The following is a 7,863-nucleotide window of genomic DNA, read 5'->3' as shown; positions in this document are numbered from 1 at the left end:
AAAACCCTAATAGCCTACCTATATAAGGAACCCCTAACCCCCCAAAAACGTGACCAAATCTTTGAAAAAACCCTAGAACATTTTTATGGCTCTTCCCTCTTCTTCTAAGTTCATCTTGTTGCTCATGGTTTTTGTGACTCCATTAGAGGTGCAACATTTGAGGAACTAAGCTTTCAAAGGTCAAGATCAAGAGGAATTGAGATTGTTATTACTACATAACAATCAAGGTAATATCTAAACCCTTTAATTATGATAATATCGATTTCTATATGCTAGATCTAAGGTTTATGAGCTTTGGATGATTATTACATGTTCATTAGACAAACTAGATCCAAAGCTTTAGGTTTTTCATGTACACCATAGGATTGATGTAGTGATCATAACCCATAAGTAATTATATTCATGAGCTAGTTAGAGGAAGTTAGTGGGAGTTTCTTCTACAGTTGATGGCAGAGAGTGGTGTGGAGTTGCCCTAGGAAGCGTAGGATGAGATCTAGTCCTGGGAGCTTTATCTGGACGAGGGTTAATTGTATGGATATAAGTGACTTGGCGGATTCAAGGAAATCCTTAAGGAAAGTATGGATAGATGTGGAAGGTAGTATGGTCCCATATTACAGGAGGCAGAGGATCTGTACTCGAGTCAAGGAGAGATGCGGTGAAACCAGGAAGCTTGTAGAATTTGTGATTCCTCAATATATTCTGATGCTTATTCTGATGGTTTATATGGCCTATTTTCAGTATGGTGACTCTGCGTGGCAGACCTGTTGGCAGTTCTGGTGCTGGGGAGGGCTTGGGCTTAGGTTCTGGAGCCGAGCAGTTGGATGACTAGAAAAGGGAGTTCATTTCGTCTGAGATTACGTGTTGCATTCTTGACCAGACTCCTGTGATCTTTGGTACAGTAAAGGAGGACATTTTGAATATTTTGGATGAGCGGTTGAGCTCGTTTTGTTCTGAGATGGTGGCCTTGGTTGGGGTGTGTTCTTTGACCTTCAAGGAGTTCGGGGAATGTGGGGCTCCAGACTACTTCGGGGAGAAGGACCCGATAGCATGGAGGAGTTGGTTAGAAGATGTTGCTAACACCTTCCGCACCAACATTTTTGCCAAGGGGGCAAAGGTCAGGCTTGTTTCATGTCTTCTGAAGGACAGGACATGAGATTGGTGGGAGGAGGTTAGGTGCTCCGTTGGTGATGAGGTTGTTGATTCCATGTCATGGGATGATTTTGTGACCAGGTTTAGGGATGAGTTTGCACCAGTGATCAAGGTGAAACAGTTGGCGAGAGAGTTTCAAGATCTCCGCCAGACTACTGAGACGGTGGATGAGATCACCGTGGCATTTCGGGAGAGGGCACTGTTGGTTTCCGTAGTACATGGCGGAAAAGGAGATGAAGAAGGTGAGGTATCATGAGATGTTGAGGAGCGATCTTCAGTAGTTTGTGAGTCAATCCAATTGCAAGACACTAAAGGACATGATAGTGAGATCCTGTGAGAGGGAGATTGATATTCAAATGGAGAGGAAGAGGAAGCTAGATTAGGCTCAGGGTTTCGAGGGGATCGGGCACGAGGCCCAAGGTTCAGGATTCGATATCGAGAGGCCAGTAGGGTCGGGGTCGCTGTGGGAAGTGTAGCAAGACGCACAAGGGATCATGTAGGGTGAGTGGTTCGGGCTGCTTCAAGAGTGGCCATACGGGTTATTATAGCACAGATTGTACTGTTACCACCACCACCCTAGGATCTAATCTGATTTGCTTTCAGTGCAATCATAGGGGCCACAAGAAGGCCTAATGTCCAAGTTTGGCTATTGAAAGACGGTGTCAACACCCGCTCCTTTGACTCTTCGGATCACTGATGGCCACTAGGGCAAGGCAGATGCACTTGTGGTTAAGAGCAAGGGTTTTTAGTTGATGGCCGAGGAGGCTTCTGTGACACCAAATGTAGTGACGGGATGTATCTTCTCCTTATCTCTTTATTTATATTGAATTTCTTGCTTATATTTATGTGTTTTATTTTAGGATCATTCCTCGTGAACGATATTCCTTTTTGGTAGTGTTTGATTCGGGAGCTACCCGATCCTTTATGTCGCTTGCGCTTAGCAAGAGGTTTGTTGGAGCTCGGGGGGAGCTGGATTGTCCATTAGATGTCGAGATCACAGATGATAGATCTGTTTGTGTTGCGAGGGTTCATCAAGGGTTGTACTCTTCAATTGTTCATTTAAGATATTCGATAGATTTAGTTCCCATTCCTTTGCATGGGAACAAGGTTATTATAGGTATGGATTGGTTGAGCCCCAATGGGGCAGTGATCGATTGTGTGCAACGGGCCAACAACTAGAGTTCAGATTCGGGCTTTAGGTGATCGTTTTTGAATTCAGGACTTTTTGGATAGTTGGTTTGGGCTTTGGCCTTGGAGCAAGTTAGGTAAAGGGTAAAATGGGTATTTTACCCTAGTTTGGACTCTTAGTGTGAGTCAGGATCCAATTATTAGTTGGATGATATTTTTACTAATAGCACGGGGACTTCAGCGGACCAGCAACTAGAGTTTTATCTGCGACATTCAGCAGTCTGATGTGAGTTTCCTCACTGTACTTAGTGGGTCGAAGGTACCAATTCCGGCCCATGATTATTATGATAGGATGATAGATGTTTGCATGACTCTTGCATGTGTTATATGCTGGTATGTATATCGAGCGAGGCTTGTTGCCAGTGGAGGCCTGATGACTGTATTGTATGTTATTGGTTTGTGGTTATTGCATGTGTTAGCATGATTGTATGTTTATATGTTTATTATGTGTACCGGACGGGGCTCGATGTCAGGCGAGGCCTAATGAATGACAAATCTATAATCCAAACGAGGCTCGATGTTAGGCGAGGCCCGAGGCCGAGTGCGACTCAATGCTGGGCGAGGACCGATGTGGAGTGGGGGCCCAATATATGTTTATTATGTATGGTACGTGGTATTTCAGGGAGCTCATTAAGCTTTGTACTTACGGTTTTCAATTTATATTTCAAGTACTTTCAGATCGAAAGGGAAGAGTTTGGGATGATTTTAGAGAACACACCACATTTTTCTGCATTTTGAGAATTACTCTGATATGTTTTGATGTATTGACATACTTTGATCTTTTTGGGGTTGTATGACAATGTTTGGATTACTGTTTTTATAAGTTCAAAATGAAATTGTTGGGTCTTATTTTTGGGCGTTTCAAGTTTCCTTTTATGGAGTCATGAGTCAGACTCTGTGCCGCCCTATATGGTATTGGTTGGAGATACGTTATCCATTTTCACCTTTTGTTCCTTCCATATTTTCTTGTAAAAGCTTGCACCCTTCTTAAATAGTTTTTTTTTAGAATTTTGCTTCTTCGTTTTAGTATTGCCTTCCTCGTGCTTCCGCTTCAACCGTTTATTTCTCGCAGCAAGTTTAAATCCTCCTTTTTCTTTTCATTGTTCCCAAGCTTTAACATCCACCTTATCCAAAGTTGGCTTGCTCAAGTCTTGTGTAGTCTCATTTTCACTTAATTCGTCATCACTTGAGAAAATAGTTTCTTCACTTTCTTCCTTTTCTTGAGACTTTGGTGTTTTCAAGGCAAAAACCTTAAAGACCATTGGAATTGAAGCTCTTGGCTTGGAATGCTTGATTCGTTCTCTTGTATGAATTTATTCTTTCATCAATTTTTCTAACTCTTCAAGCTCATTTTCTTCAGCCATATAGAACACTTCACTTTGAGCTTTATCCTTCTTGAATCCATCTTCAACTCCAAATGTCATTACCTTATTTCCCACTCACAAGGTAAGCTTTGACTTACAAATATCCACCAATATGTCCTCAATTATGCAGAGAGGATGAGTCACCGAAAGATTTGCCATATGAATTGTTATCCTTGTAGCCTTCAATTCTGGAAGGTTGAGCTTTTGGTAAAACGAATATGGCATCAAATTAATACTCGCTCCAGAATCGGTTAAGGCATATGTCTTCGTGTTATTTCCAAACTCACATGGAAGTGTAAGGTGTCCGGGATCTCCCATTTTCTTTGGTATTCCCTCCATAATAACCATGGAACTTTGCTCACTAAGAACTACCTTGGAAGTCTTCTCTAGTTGTTGGCGAGTGTCGAGTAAATCTTGAAGAAATTTTGCATATTTGGGAACTTTGGATAAGAATTCAATAAATGGAGTATTGATTTTAATGCCCTTGACTTGTTACATAATTTTTTTTATATTATTATTCCAAAGGATACACTCTAGCTAGAGAAGGAAATGGTAAAGGAGGTTGATAAGCTTAAGCACAATAATTTTTTTTTCTACCCAGACCGAGCCCACGTCGTGAGGGTTGTATCCTCACGTCATGAGGTCGGTGTTTCAACACCATTTTTTTCTTCTATTTTCATCCGCTTTGACTGTGATTTAGGCGCTTTCTGTCTTCTTTTAATCAATCCAAGAACTTATAAATAGTGTCTTCTTCAGTAGATATGGCCATGCATCGGGAAATTTAGGTGGTAACTGTTCGAGAACTAGTGTGGTCAATTGCTCGAGATTATTCTCGATATTTTTGATGGACACTTGTTAGTTTCTAATGGTAATATCAGTTGCATCGTGTCATTTTCAGAAGCCTCCATGAATCTATGAAGCATTGACTCTAAGCCCACCTTTTTCGCGGGTTGTGGTTGTTCTTTTCGGTAAAAGCCCCGGCCGATTTGCTTATATTTGTGTTCTTTTTGCTTTATGTATTCCTTATAAGACAACCACTCTTTCTTTGGCTTTCTCCAATCTTCATCAAATTGGTCCCCACTAGAGTAGCAAACTTGAGTTTTCCTATTCTCGTTTTCGTTTAAATGGCAATCCTTAGTCAAATGTGGCCCATTGCAATTTCATACCCCACCTGTATTGCGTGTATGGATTGGTCCATCTTCGTCATTGTTCGATCCATGTTACTCAACATTGCCAAAATAGACGCCATGTCTTCCGAAGCACCATTTCCAGTTCCCCTAGCTCCGTCTTGTCTTGGGTTGTGGTACTCCCTTAAATGTTTGGAAACTTCTTCGATATAGCTCCTTAATTTCAGTGAGATTCTTCTTTGTTAAAGTTCCTTGAGAATCAATGAGTTTCCTTATCGTTACGTTTACCCCATCGTAGAAGATCGAGACTTCTTGTTGTTCGTTTAGATCATTTTGGGGACAATTCCTTAGTAACCCCTTATACCTTTCCCATGCTTCATATAAATATTCTCCCACTTGTTGCTCGAAATTGGCAATGGCTTTCTTGAGTTTAGAAACCTTTGATGGTGGGCAAAATTGTTGGAGGAATTCTTCATGCATTTGCGCCCATGTTGTGATTGAACCGGTTGGGTGTTCCTTTAGCCAATCTTTTTCTACTCCTTTGAAGGTAACTGAAAGCATTCTTAACAAGACAGTTTCTCGTGGTACATCCGAAATATTGAAATAATCGGCGATGTCATTGACTTCATCGAGGTGATTGTATGCATATTCATGATGTTTTCCGGAGAATCGAATATCCTTTAGCGTGGAAAGGATGTGTCCCTTAAGCTCGAAGGTGGAGGTAGCGGGAATTGCGGGTTGCACAAGCCCTGGACCGGTGTCCTCACGTATTCTCTTCTTGTATGCCACCATCTTCATGTCATCAATGTCTATCATGTTGTTTTTGGGCTAGCTTTCGGGTTTGCTACTTTTGTCTGTTTCTATTTCGGGGTTGTAACCAACTTCCTTTTTGTTAGGAGTCTTCTCAAAGCTTTTGAATGTGCTTTCATTTCTCGGCTTGTTGCTTGATCCTCCTACATACTTGTCCTTCTTTTTATGAAAATATGACTAAGGATCTTCAAATGGTGGTGTCAATGGTGTATTTGATCCGTGGGTCATATACTCCTGAAATAAAAACAAAAACAAAAAATTAAAAACGAACTAAAATAAATAAAACGACACATTGATTGATTACCACGACATGGTAATAAGTGCCACCTCGTGGTATAGCAGATAATCTAAAACAGAAAGCAAAATTAAATGAAATCTGAGATATTAGATCTTACGTCGTGAGCTTTAAGGGCTCACGTTGTGAGTTCAGTATTTCAGGGAAATTTAACTAGTGCTAAAAAGTAACCTTTTTCAGGTTTTACCCCACAAAAGGATCGGTTAACCTAAAGCAATTAAATTAAAAACTAAAATAGTGCTTCCCTGGAAATGACGCCAAAAACTTGATGCATAATATCTATATACTAGTTTTAACCAACTATTTAACTAACTATTACATCTAAGGCTATGGAGCTAACCGCAAATAGTATAATAGGAACAGTTGGGTATCAAACTCAGGGAATGAATTTAGTATACTAACATAACTACTAAAAGATTAATATGAAAGCAAAAAATGTTAAAAAGGGATTTTTATCTGATTTTTCAAGTTCAGAAAAACTTAAGCACTCAACTAAAAACGGTTTTACTCAATATATTAAAAACACTTTCGATTAGTTTCGAATGCACCGTTTTCCTATGGCTAGTTACTATTTATGAATTAATAAAGTTGGTTACCAATTGTTATGTAATTAGCAATCTTTGTCCAAGATACTAATATTTTCACCAATTCATGTACTACTATGTATGGTCATACACAAGCAAACATAGACATAGTTATTAATTATAATTGAGCTATGTAAGATTTATCTAAGACAATTAAGCAAACAAAATTATGATCACAATTATTTTCTCCAACACATTTAAGTTGTTACTTTTATTACTTAATCTAGATGTGGTTACTCCTAGCTCTAGCAATTTAATGGTCACTAAACTAGGTGAATAAGTTCATGTAATTTGATGGTCACTAAGCTACACTAAACTTGAATTAAAGAAACAAGGTTACAAACTTTAACATGCTAGGTACTTTTAATCAAACACAAGCATAAATCTAATTTTATAAAATCCATAAAATAATAAACTAAACCATAGTTCTAAGGTTTCATCTAGATAAACAAAACTAAACTAGTTTAGCTACCCATAGCTGAAATCAAAAGCACAAGTTCATAAGAAATTGACATGTCTAAATTAATGCAAACCGAGTGTAGAGTTATAATCTTCAAATTATTGATCTTCAAACAATTTCTCCTTCCAAAGATGTTTTTCGCAGGGTTTTGACCTCCAAATTCGTGTATCTCAGAATATCCTTCCTCCCAAAATCTTTTACAAATCATAAGTGCAAAGGGATTTATATAGTTTTCACAAAATCGTGGCTCACGTCGTGAGATAGGAGTCTCACGTCGTGAGCTTGGTATTAATCCGTATTGTTTAAGGAATCTGACTTCCGCATACTAATCTTCTAGAAACTCCCTCCTCACATCGTGAGCATTGATGTATCACATCGTGAGCTTGATATTTTTCTAAAATCTTCTCCTTTTAAGCTTCAATCCTCCAAAGTTCCAATGCTTGTCACTTCTGGTTCTTATTCTTCAAGAGTGTCCTATTTGGCTGCAAAACATAAATTAACTCAATAAGTCTTTGCAATTAACCAAAATATTACTTAAAATGTATTAAAATATTGCGTAAAATGTGTATACATATGGCAACATCAGAACAAGAAAAGCCCGAGGCAAAAAGAGCAAAAAGTGAAGTGTTCTTTGATGCTTCACCACGTTGTGGTCTCGAGCAAAATCAATTTTTTCTCTTTTTGATCCGTTTCAACCACCTTTTCCATTCCCATCTCAAGCAATCAGACATTCTTTGGAGCCCGAACAAAGGAAATTTATGGAACAAGTGCTCTCACTCTCGATTAACGCCCCATTCCTCAAATCAATGACGGAACTTCCAAAATTTGCAAAAGATTTGATGAGTAATAGAAAGGAGTTGGAAAAGGCCTCGACAATAGTTCTTAA

The 7,863-nt window shown here is 39.1% G+C and overlaps 1 non-coding gene across 1 annotated transcript; it reads left to right on the top strand.

Annotated features, from left to right (window-relative positions):
- The first annotated feature begins 5,153 nt into the window (after positions 1 to 5,153).
- Positions 5,154 to 5,260, top strand: LOC145060811 (small nucleolar RNA R71). Its single transcript, XR_013686994.1, has one exon. It is a non-coding gene; the product is annotated as a small nucleolar RNA R71 (small nucleolar RNA).
- Positions 5,261 to 7,863: the final 2,603 nt, after the last annotated feature.

Source organism: Lactuca serriola, chromosome 6 (genome assembly GCF_051521515.1).
Source record: "Lactuca serriola cultivar US96UC23 chromosome 6, Lser_US96UC23_V15, whole genome shotgun sequence".
Taxonomy (NCBI): domain Eukaryota; kingdom Viridiplantae; phylum Streptophyta; class Magnoliopsida; order Asterales; family Asteraceae; genus Lactuca; species Lactuca serriola.
This window is presented reverse-complemented; position numbering and strand designations above follow the sequence as displayed.